Consider the following 27235-nt stretch of genomic DNA (forward strand, 5'->3'; position numbering starts at 1 on the left):
TAAAGGCAGCAGAGTGGGGGCATAGCATTTATAAACCCATAGGATATACTTTATAGTGAAGTTATCTTTAGCCCTCTTCAGTTCTTTGTGATAAGGGTCCTATCAACCCTATTTGATAGTATAGGCATGTTCCTTCTGAAATAAAATGTTCTCTTTGTGTATCTTCAGGGGCACTGTTAGTCAAAAATATCAACCCCATGTGTTCATTGAGGGAACTAATGCACCTTGACTTGAGGATCCATGTGGGGTTGCTGCTCAGCAGCAGACAGCAAAAATGTCTTAGCTTAGCTCCCGTTAGTACCTAGTGCTTCCATCAACAATTCTTTTTTTACTTCAGAATTTAAGATTGTGGGGCCAGAAATCACCACCACTATCCTGGGGTATAATCCTGCATTCCTCTCCTAGCCCATCCCACACATGGACATTCTATGTTAAGGACTGCTGTTAGGTTAATTCTCCATGAGCCAGCAGAGATTCATTCCCCACAATGCACCTGTAGGCATACTGTGATTGTCTTACGTGTACTACTGGGCAGATTCGGCAAGTAACTTTGTGTACAAAAGGGCTCAGGTTACAGAATAGCTTGTTGGTCGTGGTAGGAGATAGCCTTCAATTTCTGTGGTGTTTGCACATCACAGTGCACCATAAACCATGGCTTTTTGTGCACTAGCAAAACTGCTTAATTGCACCCAGAGAAAGCAAACCAACACCTTGGATTTATCACTACATCCAATGACCTGTAAGCCAATAATAAAATTTGGCTACAGGTTGTGATTTGTTTGGAGTAACACTAAACCAGGCAGGGACCATGTTTCCCTTCCTCTTAGGCTCTGTACACGTTAGATTGAAGATTGAATGTGGTTTGTGGGGGAAACACATCAAAATGTAGCATTTCATTACAAACGACAGGATAAAGGTTTGTTGTGGTTAATGCTGCCAGACTTGCAGCAGGAGTGCACTGGATGCCAAGTAAACAGAAGCATATACACAGCCTTAGTGTGAGCTGGGAGAGGGCAGGAACCTTGTGGTTTATGCCTTATAATATGTGAACACTGCCATTTCCACTCTCTTCCCTCTTTGTTTCTTCTATTAGTTTAGCTTCTATTACTTAGCTTGTATGTCACTTAAGATCCCGAGAAAATGTGTATTGCTGAATAATTCAATAACTGGTGCATAATCATACAGGAAAATTCAACACATCACTCAAATTGTTAAGCCATGGAAAACTAACAAGCATGTCATTTCAACAAAAGTCAAAGGGGATGGTCAGTTAGGGCTGCAGTTCTATACCCACTTACCTGGGAGTAAGCCCTATCAAACTCAGTGGGCCTTATTTCTAAGCAGGCATGTCTAGAATTGTGTTGTAAATTATCTATTTAAAAGGCACTGGTGTGTGTGTTTTTCTATTTATGTGGACCATGTAAGTAAAGTAGGGGTCACCAGCCTTTTTTGAGGGGAGGGGATGGTGAGTGTAGGGCATGCCTCTACTTGGTACTTTAAGGCAGAAACTGCTTGCATCCTTTACAGGTACCAAGCAGCTGAAATATGTTATTACAGGTTTTAGTTGGGTTCTGCTTGATGTCAGGAGTTTTTAGACTGGTTTCAATGTAATGTTGCTTTAATTGACTATATCTTATTTATGATGTACTCCACTCTGGGTTCCCAACCAGGAGGAATGGTCATACAGAAATAAAATAATAACAATTATAATACAGTATTAGTAGAAATAATAATAGTCATTCTAAGCTAGCACTCGTCTGCAAAACCTCACGCTTCTTTATGTCATATCTCAATTGCTCAGTGTAAAACAGCACACTTCAAAAAGAAGAAAAAGCAGTGCAGTCCCAAATTGTCTATTCAAATGTAATGGGGGCTGCATTGCAAGCACATCACATAGGATTTTCGTTACTGTTGACTAGAGCACACCAGTCAAATTAATAGAAGCTGAAGCTTTCCATTTACTTACAAGGCATGTATTTTGTGAGCAGCTGTTCCACACATTCCTCTGCATCACTCCAAACCTCAGCCCTGTGCTATATACTCTGTGTTTCTTCCTTTCCTTCCTTCCTTGTCTTTGGTCATTTTGTGTGTGTGGTTGTCAGTGCAAAGGTGTCTATCAAAACAAACTTCCATTGTCACCAGAGCCTCGGTTCCAACCATGATTGTGTTGGATTTTTAACTTCAGGCACTATTTTAAAAACCAACGTTGAGAGTAAATAAATACATTGTGATATAGCCTCGCCTTATGCCAGAATTCAGTGTGGGTTTCTTTGAGTAAGCCCTACTGAACTTACACATAAAATTAGGCTGTATATATGTGTACATCAGACTGCAGTCATAATGCCTTCCCCAAAAAGTCAATTTTGATAAATATACAAAATAAAATTGCTGATGCAAATTTTTTAAAAAAGAACCTCCCTTTGTTGGCTTCGCTTCAAAAGCTAACCAAATCAATGTCTTTCATGACATAGTTACCAAAACATTTAGTCCAGCAACAAGAAGAATACAAGAAATCAATAGAATACACGTTAAAATATTTCTTCTGGCAAAATTCATGGCATTTTTTGCATTAAAAAGATAATTGGATGCATAGCTTCATCCTAACTGTTTATTTTCATGCTGCCTCTTGCCTTTCTAGTATAGTGTAATCTTTTGTGCTTTAAAAATAAAAGTGACTAGACTTGTCCTTTGAAACAAATTACTATTATAAAAGAGGAAGTGTAGTCAGTGACACTGAAGTTCTCCAACAGCTGATGGATGTCGGTACTGTAAAACTGAATGCCACCTAGTTGGTTGTGGAGGGGGGGTTTAAGCAAAGATGCTAATTCTGCTGATTAAGATATTGTTTTCCCCCTCTTGTGCCCTATTCATTATGCAAGGCTGCAGAATATGAAGTGTGGTGTGTGATCCGGGCAATCTAATGATCTCCCACACCTGCTCATCTGGTACAATTTTAATTAACACTCCAAGGAGGTTTGTCAAGAGTAATCAAAAACATTGTCGCTTATAAAGCTGTGGCAAGAAATCAATAGTTTTCATCAGAAAAGGTAAGGTCTGGCATAACTGAACCATTTAATTGCTTCATTCCAATAAACAAAAAAACCTGCACATTTTAATGACTTGATTCTGGAGATCAATATCGAGCCGCATATTGCATTAAACAGCAACATGTGGTGGGGACGTTCGCAGTCATTTCCATTCAGAAGGCTGCATTCCTCTTTTTTATTTTCATCCTGAATGGCAATGGGTTGCTGAGCCTATGCAGTGCTATGATTTATATCAAATGAGTGACCTCTAGGGCTGTAAGACTCGAACGGGTGACTAGTTCTCAATGGTAAGCTACTGGCACTTGACAAAGTGCCTGGAGCAGAATGAATTTACTTCTCTTTTCCTCAATCATCAACAGGCTCTGCCCTGACCCCCATACTGACTCCTATAACAAGATCCCCTGTCTGGGACTGAAAAATTTACTGTCATGTCTACTTCTCATTGAGCTCAAGTGAGTACTTCTGTCACCTTCAGTGAACTGAGTCTGTAAAAGATTTAACTAAACACCAGTCGCACTTTAAAAACTAAGTAAGTACATCTCATATAACAAAGATAACCTTTGAGCACATCACTTCTTAAAAGCTACTTTGCAGCTACTGGTGTTGGCAAAGCCAGATCTATTATTGCTGCTTTGTTCTGCCTTTCTGTTACATGTGCAAACACATGCTGTGGCAATCATTTACTCTAGAATAAATTGTTCTAAAAGAGACGGGATTTGCACCAGAGAAAGTCCATTCACAATTGCAGCCAGTTCTGTAAAATCTCTTAAGATTGTTTCATTGTGAAGTATTATAACAAAACACAATAAAGCCCTCTCAGTAGGCTAAATACTTGGGCTGATTTAATTTGCTGGGGATACTGTTCTGTTATGCAGTTGTTTTTCACATATACTACCCTGAGCCCCAGGATGATAACCTAATGCTGAAAATCGTACCAGAGTTCTTGAAGAGAAGCTTACTTCCAAATTAGTATCTGCAAGAATTGCAATCCAAGGATGAGATCCTAAACCGAGTTAAGCTGAAAAGCTCAAACAACCTGCTATGGACTAACCACATTTAAACCAATAGGTGGTTTGAAGGCTGTATCTTAAAAACTTTGTGATTGCGTCAACTACTGCAGAAATAAATAAAATCACTCCCTTGGGCTGTGATTTGTGTACACACACAAAGACTGTAAACAATAAATAAACAAATATCCAGGCTAAAGTTTAACGGGTTTGAATTTATGTAGCTTCTCTGAAATCAAAGTAAAATATATGGTTTTACTAATATGAATAAAATATGGGAATACCTTTTAAATACATTTAACGCACTATATACTGCATACACAGAGCATGCTATGTCGCAGTGCTCATATGCATACAGAGAGCCAGAGAAAGAGAGAAATTGTACTTTCATGAACTTATGCATTTATGTTTTTGCAATAGCTCTTAACATTTTTAGTGGGGAGGTTTTCTAAACCCTTTTTTCACTATTTCAACAAGCAATGAAACAGAGTACACAAAAGCTAGCCAAATATGTAAAACACACGGGCTGTGTGTGTGTGTGTGTGTGTGTAGTTGACCTACCCACAAATACAGTGTGTTATTTAATCATTTTAACTAGACTGTTTAAAGTCATAAAAATTAAAATTTCAAGACCCCCCTACATCAACAATAAGGCAATTAAACGAGTGACATTTGATGTTTTATTCCAACCTCTCACTAAAGCCTTACACCAAATTTTCACTCCCTCTTTAATTTTCAATTCTTCTGCCCTCCCTGCTTCATAGCTCCTAGCTATTGGCTTTTACAATCTGTCCCTAGAGAGCCAGGAGTTATTACCCCTGTCGATGGAAGAGAAAGGGATGTTATTCCCTTGTCACCCTCTTCGGCTCCAGCAGATTCCTAGGTCTGATCTATAGCCTTCATTGGAGAAAAGCGTCTGACACGCTGTTAGTTCTCAGTCCTGTCAGATCCATCTACCTGTGCTACCCGCATTAGTTACTGGAGCTGGAATGACACTCAAGACTCACAGGAGTCAGACCAAAGGATTTCAGGAACAAAACTCCACAAGCACACTTTTTAGTTGTAAGTGGAATGTCAGTTGCAAGACATGTAAAATCAGCAGTGAGAGACATGTGCAGCATGTGTAAATTCACCAGACTAATTCCTGGGCAGCTGGGAAACTTATTACGTCTGATAAGTGATTTTCAAAGCTTTCATTTATTTTTGTCCTGCCCCTTTCCAAAATCCCACTCTTTAAGGCAAGCCATATATAGTTCTTTTTTAAAAAAAGAATGACATTTTTTAAACCAGCAACTGTAGAAATAATTTTTTATTTGATTATATTACCAGTGTATAATTACCTGGATGTAGTTGTGGGTGTTTTGGGGGAGGAGGAGGGGAAAACTGTATTTGATTGTTTGTATTTGATTATATGTTGTTCTTATATTCAACTAATAAAATATTCAAAAAACAAACCAACAAACAAAGAGATTCCACCCACTCTATATCTATGCTGCAATTTATGTCCAAAATTTGGTGAATGTCAATTTGCACATATGAATGTGATCAACACTAGCTGAATTATATGAGACCCAAACAAAGATATATATTTCCCCCCAGTTTTTAGACATATTTGAGTTAATGCTCATGATTACATTTGGGTGAAGGCAACATTCATCAGCGCTATTGAGTTTTCAGACACTCATAAAAATTCAAATGGGATTGTCAATATTCACATGTGAATAGGGGCATTAACTGGTGTGTGTGTGTGTGTGTGTGTGTGTGTGTGTGTCACAAACCTGCTAAACTCTGGCTGCTAAAATAGAACCCATATTAGGACATCTTACGGTACTTCCAGAAAGCATAAGCGGTTGGACTTTGGCTGCATTCAAATGTGGGGGTTATTGTATTTGTTTTCATAAAATCATATAATTGAAGAGTTGGAAGGGACCCAAAGGGTCATCTAGTACAACCGCCTGAAATGCAGGAATCCCAGCGAAAGCATCCATGACAGATGGCCTTCCAACCTCTGCTTAAAAACCTCCAAGGAAGGAGGCCACAACCTCCCAAGGGAAACTGTTCCACTGATAAACAGCTCTAACTTGGGTCCCTTCCAACTTTTAAGATTCTATGAACTATGTGTGGTGTAAAGAAGTACCTTCCTTTGTGTGTCTTGAAAGTTCCAACAGCCAACCTCACTAGATGGCCCTGGGTTATAAAATAGGGAGAAAAGCTTCTCTCTATCCACTTTCTGAGCTCATCTACCCAGGGGAGTGTACAAACCTAAGGCTTGCTGTGGCTTGCTTTTTACTTGCTCATGTTCCACTAAACTATGGTTTAATGTGACATGCAAATGCGGTCACTGTACAACAGTGGACAGAACTGGTCTCTGCAGTCAGCAGCTTGACTTCACCTCCATTGTCTCTTACACCTTTGCGCTCCACTGTTTCTCAAGACAGACAGATGCCAACAAATTCATCACAGTTGCATCTGGCACTGAGGGCAGTTTATAGGGAATTCTGTAATTTTCTGCTCACGTGAATCTTGTGACCTGTTCAGAACCACTGATGGAGCTTTATGGTTCTGTGAACTGCCCTAAGGGCTTATGATGAAGGACAGTATATCAATCAATCAATCAATCAATCAAATAAATAAATAAATGGTGGAGGGAGGGGCATTTTAACTTGGGTTTCCAATGAAAGCCCATCCTAAATCACTCCACTCCAATATCTCTCAAAACTGAATAATTACAAAGCCTTCCCTTTCCTTCACAAAGTTGCACTTAAATTTGTCAGTTCATTTTGTGAGTGACATTTTATTCTCTTACAATTCATGTGTTCATGGCACGGCCTAGGACCCAGAAAACTTCACATTTTATTCTTCAATCCCTGCTTAATTAAGAGTTAACAAATAGGGATTAACAAATTAATCCTTCATTTATTATATTTTTATCCCGTCCCACCTGCCACACCCCGGAAACGCTAACTGACAAAGCGGATGACAGCAGCTGAAAGTTAATACAAATAGTTCCACATCCAAAATACTGCTTACATAGTAAGTGAAATTTCATCTGGAGCCAACCACAAGCAGTATCTTGAATAACGTTCAAAACAGATTCCCCACAAGAATTAAATCGTTTTTCTAAACACACCAACATTAAAGGAAATTCAGCTCCTCAGGCACTACATTTCCAACCCTCTAGGGTATACTCATTTCAATCTTACCTGCAATGAATACAATCTGTAAACCATTTTGTAATACTTTCCTTTTCAATTTGGCAGAAAGCAAATAAAAAGGTCATTATTTGGGGGGACGACAATAAAGCAGCCGAAGGTACCGTATTTTTTGCTCTATAAGACTCACTTTTTCCCTCCTAAAAAGTAAGGGGAAATGTGTGTGTGTCTTATGGAGCGAATGCAGGCTGCGCAGCTATCCCAGAACCCAGAACAGCAAGAGGGATTGCTGCTTTCACTGCGTAGCGATCCCTCTTGCTGTTCTGGCTTCTGAGATTCAGAATATTTTTTTTCTTGTTTTCCTCCTCCAAAAACTAGGTGCGTCTTGTGGTCTGGTGCGTCTTATAGAGCGAAAAATACGGTATTTTTGCACATTTTTATTGCATCCAATCACCTGGCTGAACAGGTTTTAAAAAGAAAAGCAGCCTGCATGTTTCACCGCGGCTACAGTAAAAGCTTTCCAAACCACTTCTGTCATACTGGAGAGCCAGTATGGTGTAGTGGAGAGCCAGTATGGTGTAGTGGTTAAGAGCGGTAGTCTCGTAATCTGGGGAACCGGGTTCGCGTCTCCGCTCCTCCACGTGCAGCTACTGGGTGACCTTGGGCCAGTCACACTTCTTTGAAGTCTCTCAGCCCCACTCACCTCACAGAGTGTTTGTTGTGGGGGAGGAAGGGAAAGGAGAATGTTAGCCGCTTTGAGACTCCTTAAAGGGAGTGAAAGGCGGGATATCAAATCCAAACTGTCTGTCTTCCTCATCCCCACATATAGCTGCCTCTGGGTTGGATTAAATCTTAGCTTTCCCCCAGCACCACTCCCCTACATATGGTGTGAAACAAGACCATATCTCCCCTCCTCACATGTACATCCTGCACTTCAACACTACCGGAGGTCAATTCACAAGCAGGCATCATGTCCTTAATGCATAAATCCATAAAATCCCAAGTACTGGGGCCCATATCAAGCATCCGATTCCTGGATTTCTTCTAGGATCATCTCAAATTTCATCTGGAATATTGACTAAATCATCCAGGCTTGGGCACATCTAAGACTGTTATGCCCACACATTCAGTGCTGTCAGATTCAAGACAGTCAGATGGGATAGAAGACAAGGGATGGAGCATTATTACTCTGCATAAAGGAACAGATCTGGATTAAAGGATCCTCTGATCTCTCCTTAGTACTACGAGTTTACTGAAAGCCAGTGTCTTCCTCGACACAAAGAGAGGCTTGCAGTTTAAACAGGGTTGCCTTCAATAGTTCAACTTTTCTTCTGTTCATTTATAAGTGCAGCACAAAGTAATACTAATGACTGTTTAAAAAGTTTAAATGTGGTAACAAATAATCTCATTTTGTATGTAAATGAATTAGCAGAACCTTCCAGTAAATCACAAAGGTCCTTACAGCCAAATGCTGCAAAATAATCTTTCTAAATACATGCACTGATAACATTATTACAACTGGAAAGGGATACCAAGTATGGGGAACAAAAATCAAACCCCACAAATAATCTTAATTTCAAGAGAAGTGTGCGTCTGAGGCCCTTTAAACCTTGGAAGTGAACCTAAAATGCATTCTAAATCCTAGGTCCCAGCAGTAAACACCTCAAGTAAGCCCATTACGTATTCTAAGTGGTACCAATTTATCTTATCATATAAACCTAGAATATTAATAGTTAAACAGCCAGAGTTTAAAGTACGTGGAACAGTGGAATTATTATTCATTTACATGCCTCCGCACCATCCTTCACTTCTCTACAGTATCTGGCTGCTCTGAGTCTCATATGCAATGCAACCGAGTGCTAAATTACCAAGTCTATGCACAACCAGAATATATCCTTTGTCGGTCCATTAAGACATCTATATTAGAACTAGATTGTTCAAAGTTTTCCATCTAGCCTCCCACGAGGCAGACAGAATGGTTGGGATAGAAGAAGACTCAAGGACAGACAACACAGAGAGGGAAAATGCCACGGGAAAGGAAGGAGGTGGAAACAAAGGAGATGTTACGTTGAAAAGAATGGGAGAGAAGCATATCATGCAACTAGGAACAAGCACCACTTTGTAGGCAGCAATCAATTCTACAAGGCCTTAAAAAGTGAGAGTATTAAGCTTGAAGTGTAAGGCAGAGACAAAAAGGAAATTAGTGGAAAAAATGGAAGGGGATATGCAAGGTGATCAAAGTAGAGGTGTTTTGTAGGGAAATGTGAGAGGCAAGGAGAGCAAAGGGCAATACGTGTTATGTTGGACAAGTTAGGATCAATTTGTTCAGAAGGATGCCAACAAAGCAGTGACACACTTTAGCAACTTGCAATCCAAAGCAGTCAGTAACCTGTATCCAATTATGGTCAGTTTAGGCCATATGTATGCGGATGATACCCAGCTCTACCTCTCTTTTAAATCAGAACCAGTGAGGGTGGTGAAGGTCCTGTGTGAGTGTCTGGAGGCGGTTGGAGGATGGATGGCGGCTAACAGATTGAGGTTGAATCCTGACAAGACAGAAGTACTGTTTTGGGGGGACAGGAGGCGGGCAGGTGTGGAGGATTCCCTGGTCCTGAATGGGGTAACTGTGCCCCTGAAGGACCAGGTGCGCAGCCTGGGAGTCATTTTGGACTCACAGCTGTCCATGGAGGCACAGGTCAAATCTGTGTCCAGGGCAGCTGTTTACCAGCTCCATCTGGTACGTAGGCTGAGACCCTATCTGCCTGCGGACTGTCTCGCCAGAGTGGTGCATGCTCTGGTTATCTCCCGCTTGGACTACTGCAATGCGCTCTACGTGGGGCTACCTTTGAAGGTGATTCGGAAACTACAACTAATCCAGAATGCAGCAGCTAGACTGGTGACTGGGGGCGGCCGCCGATACCATGTAACACCGGTCTTGAAAGACCTACATTGGCTCCCAGTACGTTTCCGAGCACAATTCAAAGTGTTGGTGCTGACCTTTAAAGCCCTAAACGGCCTCGGTCCAGTATACCTGAAGGAGCGTCTCCACCCCCATCATTCTGCCCGGACGCTGAGGTCCAGCGCCGAGGGCCTTCTGGCGGTTCCCTCATTGCGAGAAGCAAAGCTACAGGGAACCAGGCAGAGGGCCTTCTCGGTAGTGGCGCCCGCCCTGTGGAACGCCCTTCCAGCAGATGTCAAAGAGATAAACAACTACCTGACATTCAGAAGACATCTTAAGGCAGCCCTGTTCAGGGAAGTTTTTAACGTGTGATATTTTACTGTATTTTTGGTTTTTATGGAAGCCGCCCAGAGTGGCTGGGGAGGCCCAGCCAGATGGGCGGGGTATAAATAATAAATTATTATTATTATTATTATTATTAGGCCACAGAAGCAGTAATCCTGGCAGTAGCAAGAGTGGCTACTGGAAAAAGGATGAAGAAGAAGAGATGGATCAGCAGCTGAAATGATCAATGAGGACAAAAGAAAGAAGTTTTGCAGGAGGTGGAGATATAAATATAAAGCCATTGGATTTTTAGAAGCCATAAAATTCAACACCACCTGCTGGGATATTATCGCTTTAAGGCTGAGGTCTTGCGCATAAGTGCTTAGAAGTAAGACCCATGGCAATGAGATTTTACTTCCAGTTAAAAATGCAGAAGAACTGCGGAGTGAAACATTCCCTGCACCCTCTTCCTTGACCCCAAGCTTTTCCTCTGTTGCAGAACGGAAAACACACAGAGCAAATCTACACAGCGGTCTTTTGCATCTACATTTAGCTGTTGTAATGCTAAGTAAGAGCATGTACACCAATCACTTGTTGATTTCTGGCCAGTTCACACTAGAGGCAAGGGCTATGGAAGGCTGTAGAGTTAGCAAAGTAACCTCTGGCACTGCACCATTCCAGCTGTTTGGCGGATGTTCCCTTCTACTCTTGTAAATACTAGAGCAGAAAGCTGATATGAAGGGGTAGCTACATCTCCAGTGTATACCTTTAAAGGCAAGAAATGAGATTCTTACTAAACATCAGGAAGAACTTTCTGGTGGTAAGAACTGTTCAACAGTGGAACAGACTGCCTTGGAAGGTGGTGGATTCTCCTTCAATGAAGGTTTTGTAAACAGAAATTGGCTGGTCATCTGTCAGGGATTCTTTAGCTGTGATTCCTGCATTGCAGGTGGTTGGACTAGATGACGCTTCAGTTCCCTTCCAACTCTACAATTCTGTGATTCTGTGAAATATTAGACCTTCATGTAGAATTAATGTACTTTCTCACTACACAAGAAACCAAAATTATTAATTGTTGGGAATGCTAAACTGGGAAACCTGAATTCGAATCCAGACCATTGTGGGAGTTCTCACCTCCTTTTACATGTTACTAATAACTAACAGCAATAGATAATAAGCAACATCTATCACTCCTCTCTACAAAGACAACATAATTTTTCATCAAATTCCCAATGTACTTCTACAAGCCTGTAACATAACAGCCCCAAAATGGAGACTCTATGTTCAAAGGCAGTGTACCTTGAATAACACATGCTAGGGATAAAATAGTGGCTTTTTCCATCATACCATTCTTGAAAACTTATGACAGCATCTGGCTTGCCACAGGGTGTTGGACTCAATGCACTAGCAATCCAATTTTTTATGTTCTTAACACTGTACTTTGTTTTCAGAAGCTGATCATGCAGACAATCCAGCACATCTGGTAAAAAGTTGACAAAGAGAGGAAGTCAGATGCTGAGATTGGCTTGCATTTTATGGTTCCATAAGGAATCAGGCTCTAAAATTCAATGTGTATTATTAAAAACAAACTGCTTTCAGTAACAGTAACAACAAAAAATCTATTTCTGGGGATTGTTTGCAGAAATAAAATGTTTATTCCCTACGGCAGTATTACAAACTGTAAAGATAAGTGGTAAACTGTTCCTGAACAGATAAATCAAGTGCTGTAATGCAACAGAGAAAAGAAGAAATGGAATATCAGATTTTCATTAGCTAACTGAGTAGAATGCTATGCCTCCCAGAGTCATTATCCCATTCTAGAAACTTTTAATCCATGTCATCCATGGTCCAAGATACGCTAATTACAAGAAAAATATGACAACTTATTTGTACATCTCTTTCTTGCCATATGCTAGAGTGCTGGCCTCTATTGTGATGTGAACTTTATAGGACAGGTTTTGACAGCTAGATATAATACTGTCCCATTTTCAGACTTTTCAGAACCACAGTAGTCATATTTGAGCAGTCACTCCTGGCAATTAATAATTATGTGGGGGAGAATGCCACCCTCCAGTGTTGTGCCCCACCACGGATGAATAGGAGTAAATATCTGCAGAGAGGAGGCACGTATGCAAACTAGTCACTTCCAGTGGTTACTTTCAGTCTGTCAGCACTTTAGAGCATATCTTTCACCCATTCAATATATGCCCTTTGTGCAATAAAGTGCACCTTCATAACCAACCCCAAAAAAGCGGTACATTGTGATAAACAGCACTATAGCACTCATGTGCAACAAATGTGCTTTTTTAAAAAATGACTTTTTACAGTAAAAGGAAAAAGTAATGGAGAAATGTATTTTAGAGTGTGGGATAACTACCACTTGACAGTGGTATAATATAAAATCCATACAAATTTTGTGCAAACAGATCAGGAGTAACACTCAATAAACAGATCAATCTGGAAGCAATAGGAGAAAAGGTTAAGAACAGCACTAGCAGTCAGTGCATTAGAACGGAAGAGAACTTTGCTACTTTCACTTCCATGCCTTGGTGCATGGAATAGTGACAAAGGACCAGGCTCTGAACCTTCGGAACCAGCAGGAACATCCTGTCCCCAAACACATCATCCAGTCATGACACTAAGGCTAGCTGTTGTCCCAGGAGCGGAATATTCAAACCAGGCCATTGCATGTGATGTTTCAGTGTCAGTAAGGATGGCTGCAAATGGTTTTCTCCTTGTGATGCTGCGCCTGTCACAGCTCAAGGATGAGAGCAGCATTTTAGCTGTCTTTTGGTCAAACCAAGGTGATGTTAAATAAGAATTTTCTCAAACTGAGAATAGGTGAGAGGTAAAAATGCCCCAGATGGGAGCTTGGTCTTTAAGGAATAGCAGGAATCTGTATTTCAGAATGTTGTTAAACGAAGGGAGCTGCTCTCTGGATTTTGAGGCGTTATACAATCATGCAAGTGTTTATTGTATTTTTTTTATGTATTGTGATGTATGGTAAACCACCCTGAGATTATACACTGGAGGATAGGATACAATTATAGGATACTTTGCCTGATGCCTAAAATATAATGAGAGTCTGTGCCAGACAAGCTTCCTTGGGAAAGGAATTCCTCCGATGGGGCACCATGGCTGAAAGTGTGATTTGACTGTTGAAAGGTGGTACAGAAATTGATCAATAACCATTCCTCACATGTTGATCAGAAGCAGAGAGGATTATTGAGGTATGGAGAAGAAAGAAAAAAATGAAGGAAGAACTTCAGTAACAAACAGCAATCTGTAACAGACACCAACATCAGCATTTCAAATAAATTTAGTAATTCAGTTCATGATAACCACTCAAAATCAACTATTATAATAATTCATCCAAATAAAAAAATGTTTCAACAAAAACTGGTAATAGCAGCAATAAAAGCAGTACAGTGGTAACTTGGTTTACAAACTTAATCAATTCGAGAAATCCGTTCTTAAACCAAGGTGTGTTCCCATAACAGCGAGGGACTCAATTTACAAAAGGAACACAGTCAACAGGAAGTGAAACATGTTCTGCTTCCGTACATAGTATGGTATAAGAATAATTTTTCAAAACAATCCAACTGATAATCATAATTCAATTCAGTTATATATCATAACTAACAAAAGAAAACTATATTAAAAACTCCACAGAACTCTAAAAAATATAAGCCTTATTCACAAAACCCCTCATGAATTCAATGAATGAATGAGGAGGGTGGAACCACTCTCATTAGCCACACTTCAGCATCAGCATGTGCCTTCGGCATTCAGCTGAACGCGTGAAAATGGTTCCTGCACATGTCTTTTTATTTTTAGATATCCATTTTACTTCAAACTGTACTCCTGACTAATACTTCTGTGCAACAAAGGGAGGGGGGGGACTACTGAGGGTGTTTGTCAGCCTTACTGTCAAGGAAGTCAAAGGCAGATATGTAGGAGAAGAAAGATTATCACATTAGACACAGGAGAAGAAAGATTAACTTATGAGAGCTATGAGACCAGAAAGATGAGTGGACTGCAGGAGACTGGGTGGCTCAGGGAGATTGGTGATGGGCCACAGAAGCTTTTTGCCTCTGGATCATTGGTTCATAGCCAGCCTACCTCAGCTGTGACTGAACACTATTAACATCTGATGGGCTTCAGATGCCCTCCAAAGAAACAAATTGGTAGTACCCATAAGGGCCAGTGCAGAAGTCTATTAAAAGCAGAGTTCAGCTCAAATGCTGCAGTTTTGTTAAACTGTTGTGGTGTGCCAAAACAGCTGTGTGGCTTCCGTAATCCATTTATATTTTTTTGTTAAACCTGCTACCCATGCATTTATTGTGTCAGCATTCTAGTGATGCTGTTGTCATCCCCGCGATGAGCGGGGAGGAGGGAGAACTTTAAGTGGTTAAGTTTTAAGACTATGAAATGCAAGATACAGCAGCACTGCCACACGCATACCCAAAGCCAAAAACATTCAAGTCCACGAAGCTGCAAATCTTCCTAATTCGCTTACCTGGGAGTAAGTCCCACTGACCTCAAAGATAAAATCACAACCATAAAACCTTCCACTGTGAGTGGTTTCATCCTTGTGACATTTCAACCCCTTCCTGCATGCAGCAAAATGCTTCCTTACACTGTGCAGGACTGACCATAAAAACCTATTAAACAAAATGCACACAAGTGACACCCAGTGCCTTTAGTTGATGCAGACAATTAATTATACTGAAGGAATGGCTGCTTAAACGAAAACAACTAGACTCTGAACAGACAGAAGAATTTTCTGCAGCTATCGACTGCTCAAGGCTGGGGAAATAGATTTAAAGGGCAATCCAAATCCTGCTTAGGCTGAGCTATGTGAGGCTTAGATTGAGTGGAGGTGTCCCTCAGCTCAGCTCTGACAAGTGAGTCAGCCTCCTGCTGGCCACCAAATAGCCAGGAGGCCTGCTGTTGATATCCTCATTGGGGAAAACCCAGCAAAAAGCCCCAAAGAGAAAGGAAGGGTGGGGAGAGGCTATGCAGGCCTCCAATCTGTTGTACCCAAAGCCAATCTCACAGCCATTGGCAGCTGGCATTGGGCACAGTTCGAACTCAACTAGTGCACCAGTCTGGAGATGTCACAATTGTCCTGTCTCCTCACAGGAACTATAATTGGCTAGGCCAGGCATAGGCAAATTCGGCCCTCCAGATATTTTGGGACTACACCTCCCATCATGCCTGACCACTGGTTCTGTTAGCTAGGAATGATGGGAGTTGTAGTCCCAAAACAGCTGGAGGACGGAGTTTGCCTATGCCTGGGCTAGGCAATGAATGTACCAGTAGTTCCACCACTCTGCAAAGCCCCATTAGTTGCCATTTCTCACACTGGAAATGAGTGCCTTCTAATGGGGTCAAATATCAGCTGTGGGAGGGGATTTTCACAAAGACTGTGGCATAGGGGGACACAATCCTGATTGCCCCTTTATTCAACATCTCTGAAGGTGCTCCCAACCCAGGACAAATAATGACCTTGGATTTTCAAGAAGGTATATGAAGCTCCTTGATGGCTGCCAGAGATGATAAACAGCAATTGGCTTGCAAGTTTGTGTTGGCGTGACTTTGAAGTCAATAAATACCACTATGTTCAGTGAATATTACTTTAATGCTAAGCGTTGTCCCTTTGCCTTTCTAAAAAGCTTTCCATGGAAAAGGTCCTAGATTCAATCTATGCTAGGGTTGGGAAACCTTGGAGAGCCACTGCCAATCAGCAAAGAGAATACTGAGCGCAATGAACCAGTGGTCTGGCTTGACATAAGACAGCTTCCTTTGCAGTGTGTTTGCTTTCACTTCTGCATTGCCTTATTCGACAGCAGCAAACAAGTCGGCATGGAAAACCAGGCACTGCTGCAGTTATGTGGTTCATGCTTGGTAAATAGAGTAATTTCAGTCACTGGCAATCTAGCACATTTCAGGAGCACTAAATTTATTTAAAATTTGACATGTGCCATCATCTATCATAGGCATCATTGCAAGTAGCATTATCTATCTCTCCACACTTCCAGTCTATTCAAATGCTCACCCATTTACCATGGAAATAGTTCATTTCAAAGGAAGCCCATTCACAAACAGCCCATTTTATTAAATGAATAAAGCAGCAAATGAGAACTGATTTCTATTACGTTCATTTTTTTTCCTTGATCAAATTTTATATTCAAAGAGCCAGGGAGGAAATGCAGGGAGCACTTTATTTAGAGAGAAGCCCTTCAGTGCTTTGGAGCCCTGGAAGAATCACGGAACTACTCTGCAATTTTCTTTTTATTCTATCAATAGAGGAATTCTCAGGTACAGAAACAATGGCTGTTTGCACACCTCCCCATCACCTCCTGCATCAAAGGCATCTCATATATATATATTTCTTATTTTCACTTTCCCCTCCATTCTCTTGAATCTGTAAGATATATTCCTTTCTATGTAACTACTCAGAAGACACAAAAATGAATTTCTATTTCAGGAATAAGACAGATTTGCCCATATATTTGGAACCTTACAAACCAGATGCTTCCCAAGCCCCGCTCCGCAAAAAAATATTTGCTCTAGACTAGGGTTGGGGAGCCCTCTAAGACAGTGTGGGAGGTGACACTGGGGAGCATCCATTCTGTGTCATGGGAACATCCTTAGAACCTAACTCGCTTCCACATATCAAAAGGGTCCTTACGCCTCGGACGTGAGGTCGCCAGGCTGACAGCAGATGGACTGATGGACTTTTGTTGGGGTTCGAAACCGGGAAAGGGGGGGTGGGGCTTTGGGAATCCAAAGGGTGTACAATTATATTCTGTTTCATTTAATTTTGTTTTGCTACTAACATAAAAATGGGGAATTCGTGGAAGGGAATTGGTGTCGACCTTAGAAAAAGATTTTTAAGAATAAGTACTGATGTATAAAGATTGAGGTTTATAAGTTAAAATTGGTTAATTAAAATGAATTAAATAAAATAAGGTAAAGTTTGGGGACAAGAACTTGCTGAGCTAAAAATTGGAACTGGAATACAAGAAGGGGAGGTGTGGGGAAGTCAAGGAAATTGGTTATTGATAGTAAGAAATGTAAATTTTATGTGTTTTTAATTGCTTTTTTTGTTTTTTGTTTTTTTTTGGAAAATTTCAATAAATATTTTTTAAAAAACAAAACAAAAGGGTCCTTACATTCGTGAAACAGCAAGCCTATGTTCAATCCATGATCTCTACTGCTCCTTTAGGAAAATACAACACTTGCAGAAATTGCATGTAGTGTAGAGTAACATAAAAGCTTCAAATTTTGTTTGATCATCTGGAAAAGCTGGTGCAAAGTAAAACTAGTGAAAGACACTGTGGTGCAATGGTCAGAGTATTGGACTTGGAATGGGGGTTCTTGATTCAAATCTCCATTCAGCCATGAGGCTTATTCGTTCACTTTGAACTAACTATAGTGCTTCTCATTCTAATCTACCTCCTAGTATAGGACAAAAAGAATAGTCTCATGTATACTGCCCAGAAACCCTTGGATGGAGCACAAAGCTAATAATAAAACAATATCAAGATCACAAAAATAGAGATTATGTGCTGCAGCCTGCACCATGTGTAGGAAGAGAGGGAACAACATTAGACAGACCAAACCCCTCATTCTTCTTAAATGGGCATCTTTATTTTTATCAGGCTGTCTCTGCTACTCAGTCTTCTAATCATCTGGACTTGGCTCAACCTACTCTCAATACTGGTGTGGCATTAAAAGTGCTGAATGAATAACAAGGCATCAGACCAAATTGTACAAAACACCCTAAAGCAAAAAGCAACTGTTTTACACAACCCAAGTTATGCAATCAAAAACCAAACACAAAATGGCTGAAAGCCCTATTCTTTCACAGGTGGCTATTAAATTTATTATTTATTACCTTTTTCAAATGTCTTAAAATATGGCTATATTATAAATTGTTGCAGTTTTGTGGCCACCTCAATTTCTAACCCTGACTCCCTCTGAGATGACCCCCTTCTTTTGTGTAACAGAGAGGAATCTTTGATTCCACATAGCTTGGGAGTCTAGCCTTGAACAAAAGACATGGTGCATATTGTACTGTATTCATTTTTATTTCATCAGTTTTTATTTTTAAAATGGATTAAACTGGCTGAAATGTAGGTTAGGGTGTGACCCTTTGGATACTGAAGTCCTATTGAATACAGTGCAATTTACTCCCATGCAAGCACGCCTAGGATCCATGGCTCTACTTGATATAGACCTTGGAGCCCAATCCCAGTTTTACTAAGCAGCAACTTTACAAAGATCTCAGAAGCCTGTTTTGTACATTTTGCAGGAAATGGGAAAAGGAACTTACATGCTTCATGATCGTCTTCTCATTTACAATAACTTCCGGTGCCATTTTCAAATTGGCAGGAGGTTATCAAGGCTGTTGCTGCTGAGGAGACCTCCCTGGCCTGAGTTCACAAACCTACATTTGCTGATCAACCTAGTGCTTAGAGAAGAAATTCTTTGCTGCAACAGGAAGCCCATCAATTTTTGCCTTCTGCCACGCCCCACACAGTAATTGCTGCAGCTGCAGCCACCCTGATGAAAAATATGGCCAGCTGGCTGGTGTACTCATCATACAAACACACACATAGGCAAACCAGGCAGCCAAGCAGGAAGTCATGTGTGTAGAAACCATGGTGGTGTTAGAGGGGAGAAACTGTGGCCTGAGCAGAGAATGTGCTCTGGGAGGCTACTAGAACTTCAAGTATACCAGGAAGCTGTGTGGTGAGGGCTATGGAAAGCTCATAGCCACCACCTATTTCCAAATTAAGGACTATCACTCATGCTTGAAAGTTGTGGGGGCTATATATACTCCATTTTTTTGTTTTGTTTCTTGGAGCCAGGTGGAGGAATACCCTTTAATAACGACTTGCCAAAAGATTGTTTGGGTAAAAAACAAGATAACAGCCACAAAGTTCACATTAAGAGCTGGCAAAGACAAACAAATCCATTTTTAAAGAGATAAGATGATGTATTTGGCATGAGCAAGAGTTTTTGACAGTGGGGTTTTGCAAATCAAACACCTGTGTAAATTACAATAGTCAAAATGTTTGTAAAGTGTATTAATTCTGTTCATTTGGTGGCTTTAAATTAACATAACATATACATCATTCTCATGTACATGGCAGGGGTTGAAATGTAGCTATTTCACTTGTTCTGCAATACTCTGATTCTAATTTAGGTATATATAGATATATAGATATATATGATTTTTAAATATATATATATTATTGAGCTTTGCCATCACATTTGTGAATACATCAGGACTGCACACTCCCTTTCGTTAAGTGAAGATTTTCAGTTTCAAATAAGTGTGCTGGCTCCATGGAATTGTTCTGAGGCCTGCCAACCATGTATTGCCTATCCCTCACAAACACGATATAAACACTGTTAAAACAAGTGTATGATCAATATTACAACAATAATGAGCATGCTCAAATGGGGAGAAAGATAAGGCCCAGTGAGCAACCTTAACACCTGCTATATCTGGATTGTTCCTAGTTTTCTATTAACACTGTTATTTTCCCATGAAGTGACTTTTGTTTGATCCTTCCAGTTTCCTACTTAGCATGTTTTTAAGGTGTTAAAAATAGATGCAAGAACAGGAGGAGGGGGGAAATAACAGAGGTAGATTCTGCTTTCTTCAGATGGGAAAAAATACAGCTCTTTCTATTAAACAGATTACCCAAATAAACATCAAAAGCTCAGATATGTTAACAGGGAAACTATTTGCACGAGATGCTTGAAAGCAGACAGATCATGCCAAGAATGAGAAGACCAAAACAATTACACATTAATAAATGTAAAAAAAAAAACAGAGGCTGAAAGGCGAATAATGCATCTATGAACTCCTGCTAACTCCTTAATTTTGATGACACGCAGGGAAAAATAAAATAAAATGATGTCCTTGTAGCAAACTTCACCTAAAGGCGCCAGTTCCTTACAACTTACACTGTCTCAGCCCCCCCCCCAATTTTTTTTTTACAGAAGGCTAATGTGGAAATATTATGGCTTATCTAAGGCCACCAGCATACACTCCAACATTTCTCCAATGAAAATAGGGATATCCTATTCCATCATAATAAATAATAATAATAATAATTATTATTATTATTATTATTATTTTATTATTTATACCCCGCCCATCTGACTGGGTTGCCCTGTCACTCTGGGTGGCTTCCAATATATATAAAACATAATAAAGCAACAACAAAAATTAAAAAACTAAACTTCCCCTATACAGGGCTGGGGTTGCATAACTCCATACCCTCCAACATTTCTGTGATGAAAACAGGGACATCCTAAGGGAAAGCAGGACATTCCGGATCAAATCAAAAACCTGGATGGCTTCTGTAAATCCGTGGAAAATAGGGACACTTGGAAGGTGAGGGAAGACTTTTAATGGGGGACCTACTTTCTGCCTTCTCCTCATTTTAAGCACTGCACTGCTTACGTTTGTTCTCTCTCTGATAAAGAGACAGTGGAGGCCTTTAATAATCAATTTTCTTCCTCGGACTTAGGATGAGAATATCACCAAAAAAACCAAACCCCACTATTTTTATATTGCCTATGATTTTACAGAGACAAACACACAATGCATTAAAACAGAAAAAAACAAGCAAGTTACTGTTTCAGAAAGAAAGCTTAAGGAAAGCTGTTTTGGTTTCTTTGACTTCCATCTTCTATTCTCCACAGCGCCTTCAGTTCTGGTAGCTGCAAAGTGAGCCCCTAAAGCTTTTTCATTAGAGTAGATTTCAGTTACTGGTTCACAGTAATTCCAGCAAAGTGAACCAAATGGAACACGCTCAGTCGCCTGGAACCCTTTTCTTCAGAATTTGCTCCCCTTGGGAATACTGTATAGGCTATAAAAATCAGTCTACTTACCTGGCGTGACAAGATCCAGATATCAACTACTAGATAGGCCCCCCAATTACAGTTCCTTCTCAACCATTAGGGAATCCATTAAACTCTCTTAAAAGATATCAGCCACACTGCGTTTAATCCCCCACACACATCGCCACGAAGCTTTAAACAGACTTGTTTACTCATATAGTATTTTGCTCAGTGCTGTTTTTCTAGAAAAAGAGGCACCGCAACTCAACACAAACACCACCCTCGTTCTCTTAGAATGGCAATGGCGCCCACCTGAGAGGTGGAAAAAAAGCCCTGATTTTGCTATTGTAAATTAGTACTAGGGTTATTTAGTGAACCAGGAAGACTCTGGGTTAAACTACTACTTCTGCCAAAAACATGACTTGAGGCAAGCTGCTTAACCTCAGCCCTCCACACATATAATAATAATAAATAATAAAATAATAATAATTTTACTTTACAAGATGTGAACCCTCTCAGGTATGCATGCCAGGAATAATCACACTTGCTTCTTCACTTTGTCAAGAGTTCCTGGGGTTGGTTTATGACTGAGTTTAACCTAGAGATTCTTTTGCATCTGAAATACTGTATTGCATCCAATGTGCAACAGGACTTCCATTTTCTCTCCACCCCACACCTCATATCTTCTCCTGAGAGTCCTCCAGCCCTCTGTAGCTGCTTTTGAGGGCACTTAGGAGGTGGAGCTGTGTACAGCAGGAGAGGAAGAGGAAGTTCCTTTGCAGAAAGAGGAAGTCTGTTGCAGGAGCAAATATACAGCAGAGGATGCAGACCATGGTTTTGGTATTTTGACTTATTAGCCATCTTGAGTAGGTGAGATACCATCATTTTAACTAGATTACCTGCAATTTTAATCTCTTTTATTTTTCAGCTGACTGGATTGCAAATTGCAGGTTCTGCCTACCTCTGAGGCTGTGGGAAAACAAGCTGTTGCTATGCTTCCTTGCCTGCTATAGAACCAGGGCTTTTTTTTACAGCTGGATACTATTGCCATTATGAGAGGCTTTGTGGTGAGTTCCGGCACCTCTTTTTCTTGAAAAATAGCATTGCATAGAATCATAAAATTGTAGAATTGGAAGGGCTACAATGGTCACCTTGTCCAACCTCCTGCAATACAGGAGTCTTTTGCCTAATACGAGGCTTGATCCCATGCTCAGGGCTTTTTTTTCGTTATCCAGAACTTAGTTCCGGCATCTCTCAGGTGTGCGTCATTCTAAGAGAACGAGGGAGGTGTCCATGGTGAGTTCCGGCACCTCTTCGTTTTTTAGAAAAATAGCAGTGCTCATGCTGTGCGGACTGAACTATCCGTAGAAAATCAGAACAGTGAATCTCAGTGGTACCAGCACTCACATGGGCAAGGTGACCACAGCAAGACCTCAAGTAGGCTTACCAGGCAATGGTGGGCATTAGTAGTGAAACTGATACTAGGAAGCACTTGGCAAAGTAGCAAGAGCAGCACCAGCTTTGATTCCCCAAAAATGACTCAAGAACCTGATAGAGCCCCATTATTCCTTATTTCCCTGTCTCTTATACATAGGTCAGCAGCCACTTTCTTAGCCATGTCTGATCAACGTGGTAGAAAAGGAACAAAACGACGCTGCAACTCTTTAATCATTTTTTTAATAAAACAGAAAAAAAGCCTTCCTTTCATTTGATCTCCCACATCCCATATATTACCAATTCTGGAACAAGCTCCACCAAGGATCTATAAACTAACATCTCAACATACCGTGCTACGCTGTGGCCATTTTCTAAGTTAACTTTGACAGGAACTAACACAATCTTCAAAAACATCGTAAACTTTGCTTTGGAGCTGACACTCTATTGCTGCTTTGTGCATTACAGAAGTCGTATCCGGAGCTGAGGAAAGCCTATCTAGCGCTGGTCAGATATATGCCTTTTTGTCATCACCTCGAGACGCTATCTTTCAATTAGATTTAAAAAGAAGAAGACGGAGCCAGGTGGGGGTGGGCAAGAGAAGCAGCTATAAGGAAGTGCCTTCTGGAAATGTTCTTTGGTACTCCATATGTAGGTTAGATCTGCTGCTGTTAATGCTAACTATGGTGGCTAAGCAAACTGGCAGCTGAGCAGTAGTGTGAGTGTTTTGCTTTGCCATTTAGGAAGCCAGCATTCATTCATCATCATGGCTTCTCTCCCAGGTCAAGTGGGGTTGAAGCTACAAAGGAAACAAGTTCATTCAGCCCCAGTGGGACAGTGTGTTTCACGTTACTCAAGAGTGTCCTCGAATTTTCAACAAATATAATGTGCTTTATTATCACTCACTCCAGGGGAGGGCAAGGAATGGTTGATCAGCCACACTAGAAAGTTTTTAGTTATTACTTTTAAGAAACAATAACTCCCCCCCCCCCGTTTCTCTAAAATTGCTTCTCTAAAAATGCAAATTATGCATGAGAGGAAGGTATGGCTATGTATAGCCCTGGTCTCAGTTTGCAGGGAGGGAGCAGTGAAAGCAAAACCATCACCTTATACTAATTTGAAGTCTTCATATGTGTGGAAATACATGTATGACATTGAACTGCTCCATAGTTAAGGGCTAGGATGACCAGATGCAAAAGAAAATGGGGTGCATGTATGTTTAAAAGTTGTAGAGTAGAGGGAAACACAGTAGATAAGATTGTCAGGCCAGGCAAGGAAAAAACCTTCCTGATAAAATTCCCTTTATTCCATTATTAACAGTGCAAGAGCCCTGTCCTTCTTTGCATTTCATCAGTGGTCAGGAGAGTATCAATATTTGGAAATCATGCTAGAATACTTTTTTGGAAGGTCTTCTTTGTTGGGAGGCAAGTCCTCCCATTATGCAGTGTGAAGTCCATGAAAGGTAAGCATTTTACATCATCATCATCTACAACAACAAATATTATTATATTTTTAATCACAAGATAAGGCACTTGCGGGATTTTCTGGATCAGGTACCAAAACAACTTGACCAGCTTTGGATTTTGGATGGGCTCTGTTTCGAGTTCTTCCTCAGGTTGCAAACTATCTTGGGGTAGCCCAGGCATCACAACCTTCAGCCCTCCAGATGTTTTGGACTACAATTCCCATCATCCCTGACCACTGGTCCTGTTAGCTAGGGATCATGGGAGTTGTAGGCCAAAACATCTGGAGGGCTGCAGATTGGGGGTGCCTGGGGTAGCCCTTGGAAACATCACAGCAAACCAAGCACCCAGGTGACTTGGCTCAGATTAAGCCCACATCAAACTTGTAGTAGAGATCTGTACCTAACTGCAACCTCTAAAAAGCAGAAGAGAAGAACCTGTAGCACTAAAGATGTTGCTGGATTCCCCATCAGCCTCAGCCAGCATGACTAATGGTCAGAGATGATAGGAGTCTAATAACATATGGAGGGTGACAGGTTCCCCAAAATGACTTTTAAAAAGTGAAATGGTTATTACTTGTCAAATCATAGGTTCACAAGAGAATTGTAGACCACTAAAGAAAAATTGCTAGATTTTTTTCTTTCTTTCCATGCTAATTTTACCCACACACAAAAAAAGGTGGTACAACAATTCTGTATATAACGTAACATGCAATGGTTTTAAATGAAGTCTTTAATACATTATCCAGCAATGTATAGGTCTAAGTGCTCTAAGCAGTTGAAATGCACAACTCACAAGTTTAGCTACTCCCTTCTTGCTGGTCATTGATGGGAGCTTTGTTGTATCCGGGTTCTTCTTTAATAGTATATATACAGAAAAGCAGAAGGGCAATGACAATGGAAATAGTGCTGCCATCTTTTGGTCATCAACATTAATAGTGCTACATAGGAAGACGGCACACAAGTAATCCTTCGGGGGGAATTTCCTACTAGTAGAAAATGTTCAAGTGGAAAATAATCCTGTTAAGCTCATTAAGACAACAGAGGTCAAATAATTTAAATAGCGAATTGCAAGGATATTAAAAATGTGTAATTTCTGCTTTTAGCGGTCAACAGGATAGCACTGCTGCAGCAGGAGACAGTAAAAGGGAGACAAAATCTCAATAAAACACAGAAGAACCTGCCTTAGTACCATTTGACCCTGGAAAAGAGAAATAAGGAAACAGCTAATTCTAACACAGCTGCTCACGACAATATCTCTCTCAATTTGATTATGCAGTACATTATGATTCTAAGGAAAATGTGTGATCTGTGTCCATTGAAAATTATTGTACTTGAATTACCATTGGGTGGCACGAATATTCTGTCATTCTTAACCTAGGATGGCACACAGGCAAGTCATTGCTTGGTGCAACAAATCAGTAAGTGAGGTTCAAACATATGTGATCTGGCTCTTCACTGAGCTACAACCCAGGAAAATAAGGAGGGGAAGGAATTAAAATGCAATGTATTATGTTACAATCATTATTACAATCAACACTTGTCAATTTTAAAGATTCCCCAACTACTGATTCACTTAAAGGATTGGCTCTGGAGATCTTACTTAACAGCCAAAGTTTTTAAAAAGTGTAGAAATACTGCTTCATTTTGGATTGGCTTTCTCTTTCAAAGTTTAATTCCCCCCCCCCCAAATTGTCATTTAATCTGTGCCTTAACTCTGCTCTGCACCATGTTTTGAAATATCAAATACTAATAGCACATACTGTCAGGTATTTTAAGGTGCTGCATGTTGCTGAAGGAGAAGTATTACCCTGAACAGAGACAAGCTGCTACTTGCAGCCTAAACAACTCCAGCCAGAGCTGTCAGAAGCCCACAGTTTCTGCCTTTTTCCTCTCCCTCAGCTTTACTTTCTGCCTCCTTCATGTCCTGCCTTCTGCCTCAGTTGAGAATTGCTCCTTTCCCTCTGTCCCCATGTTACCGAGCCAAGCCTTTTACCATATTGGTCACAGATCCAAGCCAGATGCTGGCTGTGTGTAATGTCTGCTCACACAAAGTGAGGACAATTATATTACACATCCACGGTAGAAATCCTTTGGAAGGTGCATAATTACCTTCGCAGGAGAATCCATGTAGCCAGTTATTTTTATACTGGAAAATGGCAACTCGTCTACCTCCCTTTCAGGAAAGTGGCCTTTCCTGGCACAAGATTACATATGGATGGAGCAGCATGTGGTTGTCACTGAGAAATTGCCGGTAGACTGAACAGGTTTTAGGCAAACAGGGGTCTCTGTCCTGGGAGCACAATCAACATCCTGTAACATGTAAAATGTTAATGTTTTCTTTTTACTGAGGGGCGACAAAGCATGCTTGCAGATGAAGTGCCAGTGATTCAACAAACTGCTAGTAAATATCCCGCTCTTTTGTGATCTTAAGGATCAGCCCTATGACTGGGATCCTCACCTGACCCACTTCAAGGCAGAAGCAGATTTCACAGCCTTGAGAGTATTTCCTCTGAGTTACACCAGTGAAGATTTTCTTCAGCTTCCCTCTGTGGTCAACATTCAAGGAGCGCCACACTTGACAATCCTGGGTGTAAGAAAAAGGGTTGATCTGCCCATTTCCACACAACTTTACCTGAAAGAAGGTTACCGATAACATTCCCCACCTTTGGGTTATTGACTTGTTTAAGGCAATTTAATGTAACCATTCAACACCCCAAGGTGGTTTACCACACAAACATCCTAATACAAGAAAGAAAAGTCTGTTTCAATCCAGTCTATGTGGCAACCATCAAAGGGGGCTCATTTGGGAGCCATTTTTCCCTGGGCAAACCCTCCACACAAATCTTTTGAATCCTCCTGTGACTAAAACTCCTGGGGGGGGGGGAGAAAAAAGAAAGAAAGAAACTGCTAGTTAGAAAGACTGCCCTGAGGCACATTAGAACAAAGCTTATATACCGGTTTCAAAGAGTCATAAAACTTCAAAATATTATTCTACATACTCAAGAAAGGTTACACTTCATGGGATGTAAAACATG

General features: G+C 40.6%; 2 long non-coding RNA genes across 6 annotated transcripts in view; one reads left to right on the top strand and one right to left on the bottom strand.

The window, feature by feature from the left end:
* LOC128415392 (uncharacterized) overlaps positions 1–22099 on the bottom strand; it is a 126795-nt gene extending 104696 nt beyond the window's left edge. Inside the window, exon 1 of one of the 5 annotated variants that reach the window (XR_008330933.1) lies at positions 21858–22099. This is a non-coding gene — a long non-coding RNA (uncharacterized LOC128415392). Of the gene's footprint in view, positions 1–18773; positions 19451–21352; positions 21735–21857 lie in introns of those variants that run through there. The other 4 variants (XR_008330932.1, XR_008330934.1, XR_008330931.1 and 1 more) reach the window with 4 other exon arrangements.
* A 627-nt stretch (positions 22100–22726) lies between these two features.
* On the top strand, positions 22727–26743 carry LOC128415396 (uncharacterized). Its single transcript, XR_008330941.1, has 2 exons — positions 22727–24197; positions 26632–26743. It is a non-coding gene; the product is annotated as an uncharacterized LOC128415396 (long non-coding RNA).
* Positions 26744–27235: the final 492 nt, after the last annotated feature.

The sequence above is a fragment of the Podarcis raffonei genome, chromosome 6, assembly GCF_027172205.1.
Source record: "Podarcis raffonei isolate rPodRaf1 chromosome 6, rPodRaf1.pri, whole genome shotgun sequence".
Taxonomy (NCBI): domain Eukaryota; kingdom Metazoa; phylum Chordata; class Lepidosauria; order Squamata; family Lacertidae; genus Podarcis; species Podarcis raffonei.